Source organism: Caretta caretta, chromosome 4 (assembly GCF_965140235.1).
Source record: "Caretta caretta isolate rCarCar2 chromosome 4, rCarCar1.hap1, whole genome shotgun sequence".
In the NCBI taxonomy this organism is placed as follows: Eukaryota; Metazoa; Chordata; order Testudines; family Cheloniidae; genus Caretta; species Caretta caretta.
In genome coordinates, this window is record NC_134209.1 from 88,317,467 (window position 1) to 88,334,898 (window position 17,432).

The window sequence follows — 17,432 nt, forward strand, 5'->3', positions numbered from 1 at the left end:
TATTTTGAGGAGTTCTATTCCAAGAACCTTTATTTGCTACTGGCATCATATGTCATTTTCTTGGAGTGTGAGAGTGCAGAGGCTTTTAAAAAGCGAATGTCTTAAAGGAAGTTGCCCTCTGAAATAATCCATATTTTAACCTCCCAAGTGATGATAGTGGTCAAAAGCAATTTTTTCCACTTCAGTAAGATGTGTAAGAATGCACAAGATGGGTACCATAGCTTTTGTCAATTTACAAGTGGAAACAAAAAGCAGAAATCCTTAAAGGCTGAGGCTAAACATTTTGCCATAGCACTTCAAGTAACCAGTTGAAATGAAGGGTGGGGGGGATTAAAGTGGATTGACTCAGATGTAGATACTGGAAAGCGTTCACAGAAATTATAAGAAAATAAAGACTCTTATTCACTGCCTTTTTTAAAAAAACCAAGCTGGAAAAAAGTGCTGGTCAAGTAGGGCAACAAAATTTTGGCCCAAAACACAGTGGGGATACCTCGACTCCCTTACATTCACCTTACACTGTGATACCCCTTTCTCCCGACCCTTTCACTTATTTCTTTTTATCCCTCTTCTCCTTCCACCTTCATCTCCCTTCCTCCTCACCTTTCTCTCACACTTTCCTTTTCCTTTCCTTTGTGTCTTTTTCCTGCCTCCCTTGCCCTCCTGCTCCATTTCCCATTCCTTCCCCTGCTCTGTCTCCTTTCCCTCACTCTGTCCTTGGTCGTTTTTTTCAAAGGAGTTCTTTAAAATGTGCTTAGCTTTGGTAAAGAGGACCTTTCCTTATCAGGAGAGGTATTGTGTTGCTAACAGAGAAATGACTATGCAAATGAACATATATAATATTGGTATGGGAATTATGCCTGTGTTAAAGTTCTGAATATGCAGGTGTAAACTAGATGATTTCAACTCTGTATGAACTGAGATCTCATACAGGTAATAGAAATGGTATGCCTTCACTCCAGCCAAACTCCCTCTTGAGCAGAGCTGGGCAAAGTTTTTCAGACTAATAGTGGATTTGCCAGGAAATGCAGTTTTTCCCCAACCCCCAAACTATTCACAAACTTAACACAAATTTGCCAAATAGTTTCAGCCGGGGGGGAAAAAAAAGCTAGATCCACAAAACAGCCAGTGAAGGAGCATGGATTTGAATTGGTCTCTCCCCTCTCACAGGTTAGAGCCCTAGCCACTTAATTCTCATTCTCTTACCCAGTGATTAGTCACATATTTTATACAAAGTTCAGTGGAGAGATGGAGAGACCCACCTCAGAATAGTTTATAGCCTTGTGGTTTGGGTACTGTCTTGGGAGATAAGAGATGCAAGTTCAAACCCCTCTTATCATGCAGAAGGGGAATTGAACCTGGGTCTGTCACTTGTTGGGCAAGTACTCTAACTGAGCTAACAGTTATAATGTTAATACCACTACCTCCTCTGTCACCTGACACTTTGTAGTCTAACCCTTTATAAATGGTTGAAAATGAAATAATTTGGGTAAATGTTTTTTCATTTGACCCAAGACAGATTTTTATTTTATTTTTTTGATTCAATGAAATTTTTCAGAATTTTTGGGTTTGGGTTGGGTTGAACCAAAATTGTTTTTGAAACTGCTAGCAAACTAAAAAAAATCAGCTCTTCATCCAGCTACATTCCTAAGTGCTTTGTAAACATTTATTTATGTAAATGTTAACAGTGCGGCTGGTACTGTACAAAATATCCAGGCAGTCTTGTCCAAAATTGTGTACAGCCTAGAAGACAAATATAGAAAGATTCACTGGAGGTCCAGAGGAAGGAATTACCTTAGCTAAAGTGTTTGGTTGGTTTGATTTATTTTTTAATTCTCTTATAAATCTGATTTTAGAAGTGTTGTCAATGTTGGTTTAGGCATCTTCTAGTCTACACCTGAAATAATCAATGCTTTCAGGGGAAGTTCAAGACCTGTAAAGCCATATGGGCCCAGGGAATTATCCCTGTCAAGCACACCTCTCCCTTTTCAGCGACACTGGTACAGATTATGATCTTGGCAAGGAAATATTTTTTTAAATAACATGTACATTCATTATTATCAAACTTTATATTAACAGATATACAGAAGAAAATTGGGCAGGCCAAATAGTTTTTGATCATTGTTCATGGATTTGAATCATATTTCATTCAAGTCTTTGTCTAAGCAACTCACTTCTCTGAAGTTTTCAGTGAAGGCCCAGTGAAACCAGTGAAATTAGAGCCTTCACTCATATGGCAAACTCTTATTACCTCCGGTATGTAATATACATTTTGGGCCACATTGTTTTTATTTAAGAGATGCATCAGATACAGATTAGTCCCCTTGACATGGTTCCTTTTGCCCAATGTCCTTCGCACTGTGCAAGGGACAATTGAGTAAAAGACTGGTTTGCTGTAGTAATAATATGGTTTGATTAATGTGCTCATTGAACATAATGGTAAAAGGGATTGTTTCTTGTTCTGGCTAATGATTTTCTTTCTTCACCCGTTTATGTATTTGTGGTTTTGCTGTTATTACAAACATTCATAAATAGAGAACTTCAACATGCTGTCACAAATCACCAAGTGTTACTAAAAAATGAAGGCCCATAGCTTAGGAACTCAGTTATTCTCTGCCCTGTTGAGGCAGAGGGGGGCCTTCCCCTGTTTGTCTCTTAGTGTAGTGAGTAGGCTGGGTATCTGCTACCGTGGCTCTTCCTTTCCCAGAGGGTCCCATTCCCAACTCCACACCAGCCATCTGAGTTGCACTGAATCCTGAAGAACACACACAGGATTTCCTCCAAGAATGCAAGCAGCTGTTCTACCACAAGGATGCTGGAGGCAGTGACTACCTAAGGTCCAATGTCTCCAGGAGCATGGGTGGGTGCTGCACCTCTGCACACCCCTACCAGATCAATGCTACAGATGAGCTTTTTTTTTTTTTTGAGGGGAGTGGAGATGTGTGATAAATTCATATAATATTTTATTACTGCCAGTCATTACAATAGCAACACACACAGTAAGTTAACATTGTGTGCACTATTAGATATAAAATTGTTTGCAAGGTCGTGACTGCACGCAACATTGTGGATGAATGAAAGAGCATTGCCAAGAAAACACAAACATAAATTAAAGTTCTTTAATTTAGGTGTGGGATAGATAAATAATGATTTGCAGCAACCGGGGATCTCGTGTGGCTTTGTTCATATTTTAATAGTTTACTCCTCTTTGCAGTTTCAGTAATTAAGTCTTATGACATTCCAGAAAGCATAAATCCTGCTGAGATGTTTAAGTTTGGAGCATCCTCTTGATGTACAATCAAAAAAAAAAAAAAAGACACTTACCCAGGATCTTAACAAGCTGTTTTGCTTTTAGCTTTGAAACACAATTGAATGGTAAAGTTATGTGGTCTGCTCAAACTGTTTTAGTCGCATTATTAACTAGAACCTCCTTTCGAAATTCATTGCCTTCAATTATATTTTTTAAAAGAATTTTAATTATGTGACTGAAAAGAATAAAGATGCTCCAGGCTCCATTTGTTTACCATGGAAGGCCTTAAAAAATGAGGACAGAGCTTCCCAGCTCATGCAGGGGTTGCAGAGAGAGAGAGAGAGAGAGAGATGACTTTTAATTCGACAAGTTCAGAGAGATTTCTTAGTTTGACGCGCATAGCAGGGGGTCTTTGAGCGCCTGGCAATACTTCAGCATTCTGAGCTTTGAAAGTCTTTCCCTGCAGCAGAAATTGTATCAAAAGCCAATGATAATATTCCCTGCAAGGTAAAGCACCCTATTGAAGATTTCTAGAGCTGTTTATTTATTCATCACAGTTTTTTCTTTTAGGACATATCAGGCATATAGGTAATAATTCACATAGATGATAGAAAAATGCAATAAATAAATAAATAAATAAAAATGCCTTATTAATAATTTCAGTCTTCCCTTCTTATGCTTCTCCGTAGGCCACATGTAGCTATAAAATATGGTTGGTGCTTGCCCTATATGTGTATATAATATATAAAATTCGCTACAAATCTGAGTCTTTCCCTGTTTTCAGTAAAATTCTCACTCTTCTGTCTACCTTTGATCACTAGCTGGGTACATAGGATGTTTATGGCTGTTTCCTTCTTCCTAAGCCCTCAAAGTGATGGGATAATTTTACAGGAGGTTAATCAGTTTTGTAGGAGTCTTTTTAAATCTTAATTTTTAAAGTAGGTTTCAGGTAACTGTTTCCAAAGCCAAGATTAAAGCTTTATTTATATTCAAAAGGTCTGGTTTTTAATACTTTTGCATTACCTTTATATGAAAAATATGTACATATTTTTTTCTTCTCTATTTTTGTTTTGTTTTTCCACAGCAGAGCGAGGGCTGTGAGACTACGACAACCTGTCCCTAGTGTAATGTCAATGTCGACTATCACTTTGGCAGAATCCACCAGCTCAGTGAAGACTAAAAGAGTCCCTCCTCCTGTTTTTTCATCTGCTGGTGGCATTCAAAGTGACCTTACCTTGTAAATATTGGTGAGTGACCACAAGGGAAAAGCAGTTCCTTGATGAAAAGCAACTTGTTTTAAAAAAATGTGGTGACCTGCATTTCTTTCTAGGATAAACATGAGGGAAAGAGTCCATACACAAAACATATGCAGGACACGTTTGCTGTTTTAATCATAGCTAGGTTTATTTAACTATATTTATTTCTTTCTGAAAAACATGTACTGAGCTATAGCTAGTAAGAGGTAATCAACATGTGATAATATTTTTCTTATATAAACCTCTTCCTGCCCAGTGGGTGACTCAGTATTCTTGCCAGCAAGTTAAAGAAGTATGGGCTGGATGAATGGACTGTAAGGTGGATAGGAGGCTGGCTAGATCATCGGACTCAACAGGTAGTGATTAATAGCTCCATGTCTAGTTGGCAGCCGGTATCAAGCAGAGTGCCCCAAGGGTCTGTCCTGGGGCCTGGTTTTGTTCAATATCTTCATTAATGATCTGGAGGATGGTGTGGATTGCACTCTCAGCAAGTTTGCAGATGACACTAAACTGGGAGGAGTGGTAGATATGCTGGAGGGTAGGGATAGGATACAGAGGGCCCTAGACAAATTAGAGGATTGGGCCAAAAGAAATCTGATGAGGTTCAAGATGGACAAGTGCAGAGTCCTGCACTTAGGATGGAAGAATCCCATGCACTGCTACAGATTAGGGACTGAGTGGCTGGCCAGCAGTTCTGCGGAAAAGGACCTAGGGGTTACAGTGGACAAGAAGCTGGATATGAGCCAAGAAGGCTAACAGCATTTTGGGTTGTACAAGTAGGAGCATTGCCAGCAGATGGAGGCCCATGATCATTCCCCTCTCTTCGGCATTGGTGAGGCCTCATTTGTTAGTATCTAAGGTGCCACAAGTACTCCTTTTCTTTTTGCGAATACTGACTAACACGGCTGCTACTCTGAAATCTGGAGTACTGTGTCCAGTTTTGGGCCCCACACTACAAGAAGGATGTGGAAAAATTGGAAAGCATCCAGCGGAGGGCAACAAAAATGGTTAGGGGACTGGAACACATGACTTATGACGAGAGGCTGAGGGAACTGGGATTCTTTAGTCTGCAGAAGAGAAGAATGAGGGGGGATTTGATAGCTGCTTTCAACTACCTGAAAGGGGGTTCCAAAGAGGATGGCTCTAGACTGTTCTCAGTGGTAGCAGATGACAGAATGAGGAGTAATGGCCTCAAGTTGCAGTGTGGGAGGTTTCGGTTGGATATTAGGAAAAACTTTTTCACTAGGTGGGTGGTGAAACATTGGAATGCATTACCTAGGGAGGTGGTGGAATCTCCTTCCTTGAGGTTTTTAAGGTCAGGCTTGACAAAGCCCTGTCTGGGATGATTTAGTTGGGGATTGGTCCTGCTTTGAGCAGGGGGTTTGGACTAGATGACCTCCTGAGGTCCCTTCCAACCCTGATATTCTATGATTCTATGATTCTCATCCCTGCTCCAGTTCCTGAATGCTTGATAAAAAGCTTGGAATAGTATAAAATGGCCTTTAAAGTCCCAAATCTGGGAGGGAAAGAATATCCCCAGTGTAGGAGCTAAGGAAGACAGCTGCAGGCTACCTTCTGAACCACCCCTCATCAGCTTCGGTGTAAGGGACATGTAAGTGGTGGGACAGCGGCAGTCACTCCTGCAGAGATTCTGGGAAGTCCATGAAGGCTACTGTAACTTCAAGTGCCCCTCAGGGCTGTTTAAATTGTGCCAGAGGCCACTAAAGCCACTTGAGCTCCCACCCCTGGCTGTGAGTTCTATGCTGCACCTCTAAGAGGCACAGAATAGAATCACACCCAGTGTGTCTAAGGAGATATTTCGTATTGAAATCAGACGTGTGGAGAGACAAAGTCACTCAGGAGTAATTTATATATTATAACATACACAAATATTTTAAATGATTTGTTCGATAAAAATTAACCTGTTTTTTTTTTTAAAAAACGTTGAGTAGTGTTAAATGCAGGGGTGTTCCAAGGCTGTAAATAACTTAAGTATTTTAATTATTTAATCTACAGTGGTTGTCATAAAAAAGTAAACATTTGCCCATAGTTACCATTCAGTATTATCTGAATTACTACAATCATTTGAATTAACTCCTGTTATGACTACAGGGAAATAACTGTGGTACCTCATTCATTGCTATATGGTAACTGTCAGCACAGATTGACATTTTAATGGCTATACCTATCCTTGAAGTATGCTATTTTATAAACGGACTGTACCAGCCTCAAAAGATGCAGCTATAGGAAAGTTATTGTAGCATGAACCAACAGTGAAAAGTCTTTCCAACAGAGGAGGAATTGCTGTCTAGTGGTGCCTGTCATTGCAGTAATATTGGTGGACATTTGGGCAATTTAATCCCAACCTTGGTTCTGAGGCTCCCCATGACTTTGTTTGGACTGGCTAAGGAAATAAGAAGAGGAGACCCTACATTCTGATTGAGGATCATTTTTACAATGATAAATAAGTGAAAGAATGAATAAGTATAGAATTGAACGAATGCATTTTCTGTAGCTATGCATCTAGTAATATTTTGCTATGCTGCATCGCATTATGCTGCTTCTGAGCTATGTATAATTTGAGGGATGACACAGTATGATTCATTAACAGAAAGTGTCCCTATTCGGGAGAGCTCTTAAGCATGTACCTACGTGATTTGGGTCCTTATAGGGATAAATTCCACAATCACTAACTCTCCTGCAACCCCAAAGAAAATAAATAGTGCTGCTTGGGTGTATGTGATGCCATAATGTGTCTGAGTGTCTAGCGGTTGGTGCAGAGATGGGTGGTCCATGGCCAGACCTTTGGCAGTCAGCAGGAGGAGAAAATGAAATCACATTAAGCAGGGATAAGTAACAAAAACCAATTTGGGAAAACACTGCTCTTCCATTTAAAAAAAATCAATTATTTGATTTTCTAGTGTGGTTCATTTTATTTTTTATTTTTTTAAAAAAAGTGATGCTGCAGTGTTAGAGTTGTGAGCTGTTCAGGCAATCAGCTCAGATAGTTTGCTTGTTTTTGTAAAGGATGTAAACAAAAGTGAATGGTATAGCTTTAGTAATGACTGTACTGTGCAAGTTACAATTCAGCCATATTATTAACTCTTTGCATAGTTTGTTGCATTCTTTAAAATAAAAAAAAAATTGAAACTTTAGCAGATGCTTCAACAGTTTGACACAGCTGTGGACCCTCAGTCTCTCCTTATTTGTCCATTTATTGGCATCTATACCTGTTACCACTAGGTCCCCTGAATGGGTACATGAATCATTGCTCATTGTTTTAAATTATGAAATTTAAATTATGAAAGCTCTTTCCAGAGCAAGACTAATAGGTTGAGCATAGGATCAGTTGTGATTGCTTTTTCCGCTATTTGAGGTAATACCTTTATGAATCTATGGTCTATTTTGATAAAATGCCCAAAATAGGTTCATAGAGCAGCTTTGTAGAAACTGGTATGTGATCAGAGTGGATTAAAGTGGCATTATTATTTGTTTGTTGGTTCATTTCTGGCAGTACCTATAATTAGAGTTAGGTGAACAATGGATTTTTCCATTCAGTGGCAATTCTGAAAAATTTAAAAAGACTTCATTTTTGGGTCAAACCAAAAACATTTTTTTTAAAAAATGAAATGAAATGTTTCATTTTGACCTGTTTGCTTTTCTTTGGGGTGGGTTGGGGTAGGGCGCGGAGATGACACTTTCTCTGGCCCAATAACTATTGTCATTCACAGTGACAATTCAGAGTCACTGGGCCAGGAAAAGAAAATGAGAATGACTCCATAGCATGGCAGCTTGGGCTCTCACCTATGATGAGGGAGACCCAAGATCAAATTCCTGCTCTGGTGGCTATTTAATTGTTTATAAAAAGTAGAACAGCTTCAATGGGAAAGACTGAGAAAGTCTTATACCATAGCCCAGTTGATAGGGCACTCACTTAAGAGACAGAAACCCCATGTTCAAATCCCATCTCCTCCTAAGGCAGAGGGGGAGTTGAACCAGGTGAGTTTGCTAACCACTGGATTAAAGGTTATAAAGAGAGCCCTAATCCTACTTTTTTCCCTCTCCCCAGGCTGTTTTGTGAATCTAGTCCTCCTTTGTAGTTGTCCAAATGCCAGTACTTGAAACAAAATGTTTTGTTTCTCAACAATCTGAAACATTTTGATGTTTTTCTCTTTGGTTGAAACTATTTGATGACCTCAACACACATTCATAAATAGTTTGGGGTCAACCAAAACTGCATTTTTTGTCAAATAAACTGTTTGCTGAACCAGTTTTGTGCAGCTCTATCACAATATGCTAGGTGCTTTCCAAACCGAATATGCACAAGCAACTCACAAAAATCAGAGTTATTTACCTATAGGATGAGTAGAAAATGACCGGCAACATCTAGCTGTCAAGACAAAGGAGTGACTTCGCACAGTGATGATTTTTCTAATTTTGTTTTCCATTTTCAGTTTGTTTGTCTCAGTCATGTATCTCAGTCTGATCTGGCAGATGGTTCTGTGATCCGTTGCACACTGTTTCCTTTGAATTTTCACACATATTTAAAGTTTTGTTTGTATAACTAATTTGGCACTAGTATCATAGGCATTCTGGAGAGTTCATGGGCCTTTAAAAAAACCAAACCAAAATAAACAAAACTTCCTGCCTGAATGTGGAACAAGTTATTAAGGATGGGGAGCCAATTGCTGGTCTCAATTTATTACAGCAGAATGGTGTTAACCTTTCACTGATTATATTTTATTTTTTTTAAAAAGTCCAAGACTATTCTTCAAAAGATTTGCAAAATCTAGTGGCAGTTCTACACAGAAAGCTTTAAAGACAAGTTTACCCTTTGAAGCCAATTGCTCCAAACTACACATGGAGGATTAATCTTAATGAGGACACTTCCGTGCAGTTTGGTACAAATATTGATTGATGGTGCTCACTACATTAGCTTCCAGTAACATAAACCATCTTCAGTACTAAACATAGTTGCTCTCCATTAAGATTAAATAAGGGATTTTGCTAGAGAAGAATTATAAGTTTTCCTTTTTATCTAAATAGTTTTCCTTGTGTTTTCTGAATTGATGAGAATCTGACAGAAATTAATGTATAATGTTATTTCATTTTTGAATAAATAATTGTGAAAACTGTTAAATGGTAGAGAAAACAGGAGGAATAATGCAAGAAACATACCAAATACAATCAGTAAATATAATAAGTACAAAAAAAAAGATGCAGGAAATCATTGTGATCCATGTGGTCCTATTAGAAACTGAGCCTACTAAATAGTAGGGAAATTTTTGCACTAATATTTGTTTACATTAGAAAGCAAATTTTGATTAATTGTTTTCAGGACTTTTTTAGGCTCATTCTGTGCAAACATTTGAGCTGTTCCAGTGTACACACCTGAAAAGAATATTTTCAAGTTTCCAACCTAAAACATTCTCTGAAAGTGAATTAAAATTATGTATTGAATTAAAAAAATGACATTTGATTAATTATGTAAGTCATCCAATAAAGGAACTGAAAAAATACCTGGTAAATTACATGGCTAACCAATAGAGAATTTCAGGATATTCACCGTGAGGTATTTGTGAATAATATTCAGAGCAAGAACACTTCACAGAAGAAATCCATGAATAATTTTGAATAACAAATACATTCAAAAATTTCACAATTGGTTCTTAGCTAATTCAAGAACATTCAAAAGTGAAAACCATTAAATAAATTAATCATTTCAATGTATTGGCTTGTCTCTATTAGACACATGCTTCGAAAAATGAGATGCGGCTATGGAAATCATACAAAATAAGTCTCTTGTTTGGAGAGAACTTTGATAAGTTGCTTTGTCTAATTATACAGGAAGCTCAAAAATGAGTTTTATTCAAATCTTTCTATAATTAAACATATTGTACTCTATGAAGTTACATTGAAAGCTTTCAAACAACAGCATTAAAAAAAACAGCTGACCATGTGACAGTGCTTCAAGGAGAGAAGTAGCTGTCTAAAGCATCCACGTCAAGATAAGCTTGTGTATACTTTCGTAGTTTTGCCTCAGTTTCTGGGTGGTGTTTCAATAAAATATTTTATACTATACTACCTAAAATGTCTGTTTCATGGTTAATGTGGAACAATTTTTTTTCCATATTAAGTTGCTTTCCATTTTTGCCATTCTAATCACATAATATGCATGGGGTTTAGTTTAATTTTAATTACTTAGGGATAGGTTTCCCTAGCCTCTGTTTGCCAGAGGGTGGGAATGGGTGACAGGGATTGGATCACTTGATGATTACCTGTTCTGTTCATCCCCTCTGAAACATCTGGCATTGGACACTGTCAGAATACAGGATACTGGTCTGGATGGACCATTGGTCTCACTCAGTATGGCTGTTCTTATATTGCCCCAAGGGTAGATGAATGGGAGGCAAAGTCACATCGGGTAAAAGGTCTATTCCAACAATCAGATCTGAATTTCACAATTCAGGAATATTTCTTTCTCAGACAGCTTTAAATAAGAGAATAAGAGAAAAAGATTCAGAAATGTCAATGATAGATAGTTCTGCTTTAAGTTTTTAGTCTAAAGCAAAGCAGTCTAATGCAAAACTTAGCAGAATGTAAGCTTCACAGTGTCTTTTGGGGATTTGCCTGCCAGACTTCTGAATTTGTCTTCAGGAATAAATAATCAAATTGTAATGCAACCTGATGATATTCGTTTCTTAACATCATGAAAGTTCATCAGTACATGTTGAAGATGTTTTCTTCTTGTATGATGATTAGGAATGAGCTTAAGCTGCAAATTTCACATGTGGATTTCAAACATTCTGAACTTCAAGGTGGTTCAGGTGGGCAGTTTTTTTCAGCCTATCTCTAATATTGATTTTTTTTATCTATAAACATTTCTAAGGCACCTGTCTTCGTAGTGTTTGTCAAAAAGATGCTTTGTCATTGCATATTGATACAACCATGTACCTTAATCGTCTTGTGTGTTGATAGTTGAGGACCAAAGTAAATTTGCAACTCCTTATTTGGGTCCTGTTGGTCTTGCAAGATCCAAGGCAGACCTGAAGTGGCACTGTCCTACATATTACAGGACAGGTAGCTACAGAAAGCTACAGAAGCTCCATTCACACTTAAGTCACAATGGAGTGGTTCTGACAAGTTCTAGAGTGCCTTCTGCTGTTTCAAATCTTGGTATTTTGTTTTATCGGTAGTTTTTATCGTTGTGGCTGCTGCATCCTCAATTAGGCTGGTCTAGGAGAGGTCTTTTTTTAAATCGCCATTTCCCCACCACCACATATATTTTTAAACTAGCAGTGATTGTGCTTGAAGCCTTCATCACCATAATGGTTCAAATTCCATGCACTCCCTTCAGTGTGATTAAATCTGCCCTCCTCTAATTATACAGTGCAGTTCCATTGCATGTGGGCAGAGACAGGAGTCTGACAGCCTATATGTACACACTAGAATTTTTATGGTGTAGTGGAGGCAAGCCCCAGGAGGAAAAAGTGGAGGGTTGGATCTGCAAATCTACCACCTAGTCTCCCCATATAGGGGAGACTGTAGAACTGGTGAGGGCTATGATAGCCCTAAGGCTGCAACAATAGCGAGGGTGGCCTGTGAAGAAAAAAAGGCAGTTATAGAACCTTGATTATCTGGACATCACTTTTTGTTAAATAAAATTAATTACATTAGTATCAAAACTATCACAACTGCAATCAGCTCTGCTGGGGAATGTTTCCATGATACTCTGGCATGAATTATGTTATCCCAAAGTAATGTGTATTATATAACAGTAAACCACGGCAAAATTATGCAAATGTAAGGGTGAACTGAATACAATTTATGAGAAGGAAAAGATTTAAGGCTAGATGGATTTCTGCATCACCAGTTTGCTTGCTTTTATTCCTGTTAAGCTTTAATTTCCACAGCTACAGCACTATTTTTTTAAAAAAACAAAATGAATCAAGAATTGGTACTCTTAAATTGTCAGTGGCCTGTGACTGACTGATGGCAGCCAACAGCTGAACTGAAAGTTTGCTGTAGCTAGCAGGACATATGGAGGGTTACATTAGTTAGTTCCTTCCATAATTAAATATTCATGAAGTCCAACTGAGTCATTGGAGATAAAAAAAAGTTTTAAAAACAATTTATTTTTCTCCTCTTTCCTGTCCAGCTTTTAGGTCTTTTATTCTTTTTATGGTTTGTCTTTTAATTCATATTCTGTGTCTGTCATTCAAACTGTTCTCTTAAGATGTTCTAGGCCAAACTGTCAGAATTTATAATCTGTAATTAGGGCTATCAAGTGATTAAAAAATTAATCACGAATAATCGCTGTGTTAAACAATAATAGAATACTATTTATATACACATTTTGGATGTTTTCCACATTTTCATATATATAGTTTTCAATTACAACACAATACAAAGGGTGCCATGCTCACTTTACAATTATTTTTATTATAAATATTAGTAACATAAAAATAAAAGAAATAGTATTTTCCAATTCACTTACTACAAGTACTGTAGTGCAGTCTCTTTATCATGAAAGTTAAACTTACAAATGTATAATTATGTCCAAAAAAAACTGCATTCAAAAATAAAACAATGTAAAATGTTAGAGCCTACAAGTCCACTCAATCCTACGTCATCCAATCACTCAGACAAACAAGTTTGGTTTCAATTTGCAGGAGATAATGCTGCCCACTTTACAATGTCACCTGAAAGTGAAAACAGGCATTTGCGTGGCACTTTTGTAGCTGGCGTTTCAAGGTATTTACATGCCAGATATGCTAAACATTCATATGCCCCTTCATTCTTCAGCCACCATTCCAGAGGACATGCTTCCATGCTGATGATGCTCGTTAAAAAAAAATATGTTATTTAAATTTCTGATTTAACTCCTTAGGGGATAATTGGATGTGTCCTGCTCTGTTTTACCTGCATTCTGCCATATATTTCATGTTATAGGGGTCTCAGATGATGACCCAACACATGTTTGTTTTAAGAACACTTCCACTGCAGATTTGACAAAATGCAAAGAAGGTGCCAATGTGAGATTTCTAAAAATAGCTACAGCACTCAACCCAAGGTTTAAGAATCTGAAGTGCCGTCCAAAATCTGAGAGGGAAGAGGTGTGGAGCATGCTTTCAGAAGTCTTAAAAGAGCAACACACTGATGCAGAAACTATAGAACCCGAACCACCAAAACAGAAAATCAACCTTCTGCTGGTGGCCTCTGACTCAGATGATGAAAATAAACATGTGCGGGTCCGCTCTGCTTTGGATTGTTATCGAGCAGAACCCGTCATCAGCATGGACGCGTGTCCTCTGGAATGGTGGTTGAAGCATGAAGGGACATCTGAATCTTTAGCATGTCTGGCATGTAAATATCTTGCGACACCAGCTACAGCAGTGTCATGTGAATGCCTATTCTCACTTTCAGGTGACCTTGTAAACAAGAAGCAGGTAGCATTATCTCCTGCAAATTGTAACCAAACTTGTTTGTCTGAGCGATTGGCTGAAGTAGGACTGAGTGGACCTGCTGTCTCTAAAATTTTACATTGTTTTATTTTTGAATGCAGGGGTTTTTTGTACATAATTCTACATTTGTAAGTTCACCTGTCATGATAAAGAGATTGCACTACAGTATTGTATTAGGTGAATTGAGAAATATTTCTTTTTTTTTTACAGTGAAAATACTTGTAATCAAAAATAAATATAAAGTGAGCACTGTACACTTTGTATTCTGTGTTGTAATTGAAATCAATATATTTGAACATGTAGAAAACTTCCAAAAATATTTAAATAAATGGTATTCTGTTGTGGTTTAACAGTGCGATTAATTGCTTGACAGCCCAACATCCTTCACACTCCTCTCGTCCTGTGGTTGCCAGGAGCCATGCCTATGCTCAGCAGCTTCCAGTTCATGTTTTGCTCTTCACAGCTCCAAGGGCCATTCCAGCAGATGAGGATCAGCCAGACACAGCATCCCACTGAGCACCCCGTCAGCATCAGGAGCCTGGAAAGTGGTGGCACAGGAGTTGCTATGGCAGCATCTAGGCCACCAAGGGGTTCCCACTATAAGGGGGAAATCCTCCATTGTAAATTAGGCAGTATCTTTGCTGTACTAGTTTGCTAGCACAATGCCTGGGTTTAAAGTAGAAAAACAGTTTCAATTTTTGCATTTCCCTACCCTTAGAATGGAGTTAAATGTGGGCTGTGCACGCACGCACCCCCCCCCTTTAAAAATACATATGTTGGGCATAGTTAAGAAAAATATTTCATCTCTCTAACCATTGAAAAAGGTATTCCTGATCCTACTAGGCCTGGCCTACACTAGAAAATTAGATGAGTTTAACTACATTGGTCAGGGGTGTGGATTTTCCTGAGTGGTGCTGTTAAGCCAACCTAAGTCCCCTAAGACAGTACTAGGTTGATGGAAGAATTCTTTTGTCAACCTACTTCCTCTTAAGGAGATGGATTACTTACGCTGATGGGAGAACTCCTCCCATTGGCATTCATAGTGTCTACACTGAAGTGCTACATCAGCATAGCTGTACCGCTATAGTGTTTTAAGTGTAGACAAGCCCTTAGTAATTGTACTCTTGTTATTAGAATAGGGAATTCCAGATCAAACTGGTAATACGTGACCTACCAATAAAAAGTATGGATGGATGCACATTGGTATGTTATGTTCTTCTTTATAGCCTGTAGATTAATGGTGATTTTGACCATATTAGTGTATGTTTCATGTGAAGGTGGAAGCCATGTGCCACAAGTTTTAATTTTTTTAAAAACAATAAACTGTTCTGAAAGTTCAGCTCATGAGGTATAAAATGTTAGTGGCATGGGTTAAATTTTCAGAAGTGTCTAAGTTGCATTGTGACTGATTGTGGTTGATCTCCTAAGGAATGGAGGAGCTTGGGCTAGCCAGCCTTGTTTATGAAGGAGGCACACCTTGTTTGGATCAGGTGATTCCTCTGTGAAGAGCAGTGGGAAGCTGCAGTGAGGTGGAGGGATGCTTAGGTAGAGCAGAGACTGGTAGAAATGAGTAGGGCCCAGCAGAGTCAGATTTGTGACTAAAATTCCAGCTAAGAAGGGCTGGGAGTAGCCTTCTAAGGCAGGAGAGACCCTGACCAAGCAGGAGCACTCAGGAGGCAAGTGGCCTGTTTATATGCATTTCCAGAAATGACTTAGGCATGTAAGAGCATAAGATCCACTGACTTTCACTTTTGAAAATGGGATCTGGGCTCCTAAGTCACTTAGATGCTTTTGAAACTGTTACCCCAGGTTTTTAAATCTCACCCTAGGTTAATGCAAAACACAGTGAGGTCCAAATCGTGAAGCTCCAATAGTTTCCTAGGGATTCACCTACAGTAAAAGCATTTTCAGGCTCTAGGCAGTCCTAGAGGACAAGGCTTTTGCTCCGTTGTGGAATGCCCTTATTGTGTTAGTGCAGAACTGTGAGGATAACAAGGTCACACTAGCTTCAGGCAGTGATAAATGATGAATTATCAGGAACTGAACATTGGGAGAATGTATTAACCCATCCACATTGTCCTTTACTCTGTAACAAGAAAGAAACATGATTCAAATGAATGCACAAGTTAAAATTAGGCTATTCTTCCTCTGAAAAACTCCATAATTGGGTATTTAACCATCTGGTTCTTGGGGTTTCTGCTTTAAAATAGAAATTAGCTGTTAATATCCTGGGAAAATTTTGTGTCAAAGGTTACATTAAACAAAAGACAGATCTAGATTATCTGAAGAATGTGGAGTGATGTTTAATGCAAATTTTTTTAAAAAAGAGGATGTGTGTCACTGCAGGTCATTTCTGAATATTCTTTTTGAGCTTTCTCTGTTGGATATGCAATCTCAGCTAAATGTTTTGAAGAGGAGGAATCAAATAAATTGCCCTATTTTGGGTCTTTCTCATCTGTGTACAGTTGTGCAGCTCTAGTAGACCTGAAAATTGTGCAGAGACAAACTTTTTAAAAAATAAAATGCTTTTGAAGCAGAAAATTGCTTTTCTGCAATATTGTCTAAATGACAGGATGTGACAGCGAGACAAGAAGTTGCCATCATGTATTGATATTGTAAAGCAAACCTTACATAACAAGGAGGATTATTTGTTTTTAATTTCTTTCTTATTAAACTATAAAAGATTTAATTCAAACAACACTAAGAATTTAACTTAAACCAACAAAAACAAGGACCACAATTTAGAAGCAAGTCTGAAAGTCCATGCTTTAACCCACCTGTGCTACCTAGATATTGCAGGGCACATAGTGTATGATATATAAGATCACACAATGTTTGTCAGCCCTTCAGAAGCTTTAAGCACAGTGAGGTGGGTTGAAGAAGAAATGTGAGCCTTAATTCTATATCTCCTTGATTTTATGTTTGTCAAATCCTTAGCATTGTTTGAAATCGCTTGTAGTATAATAAGAAAAATGTGGCTTATGCCTTTTGATTATCCCCTTGATGTTTTTCTAACATATTTTGCATGGTTTAATTTCCTTTTTTTATGGTAGTTTATAAATATAAAATAAAATAAAAGGGAAGAGGAGTGGAAGGGGAAGAAAATGTGTCATTCACATGCTAAGGGAGTTCAGACTCCTTTGAGCCCACTATCACATTAATGGGCCAGTTGAGATTTATCAGGGTTTTGTGTATTAATCTTTATACACATTCACATACTAAAATTGCTCCTTTGGAACTGTAATGCTATTAGCTGAGAATTTGTGCAATATTAGCAATGTGGATTTCCATATTATGGAACCATAATATTAAAGGGTTATTAAAAATCCATATAAAGTATGGCACATGGAGGCACTTTCTAAGCCTTAATAGCACCATTGCTTTCTGTTTTTTAAATACCAAAATGGTTAAGTCTATACTATGAAGAGAAATCCTTTGGCATCTTGTATGAAAAACACAAACAAT

The 17,432-nt window shown here is 37.9% G+C and overlaps 1 protein-coding gene across 35 annotated transcripts in view; it reads left to right on the top strand.

Annotated features, from left to right (window-relative positions):
• Positions 1–17,432, top strand: part of TENM3 (teneurin transmembrane protein 3) — a 2,220,601-nt gene that overhangs the window by 965,556 nt on the left and 1,237,613 nt on the right. For 33 of the 35 annotated variants that reach the window (XM_075127819.1, XM_075127816.1, XM_075127814.1 and 30 more), the window contains one exon: positions 4,332–4,494. The gene's annotated coding sequence lies outside the window, so the exon portion shown is untranslated. The remainder of the gene's footprint in view (positions 1–4,331; positions 4,495–17,432) is intronic. The other 2 variants (XM_075127817.1, XM_075127823.1) reach the window with 1 other exon arrangement.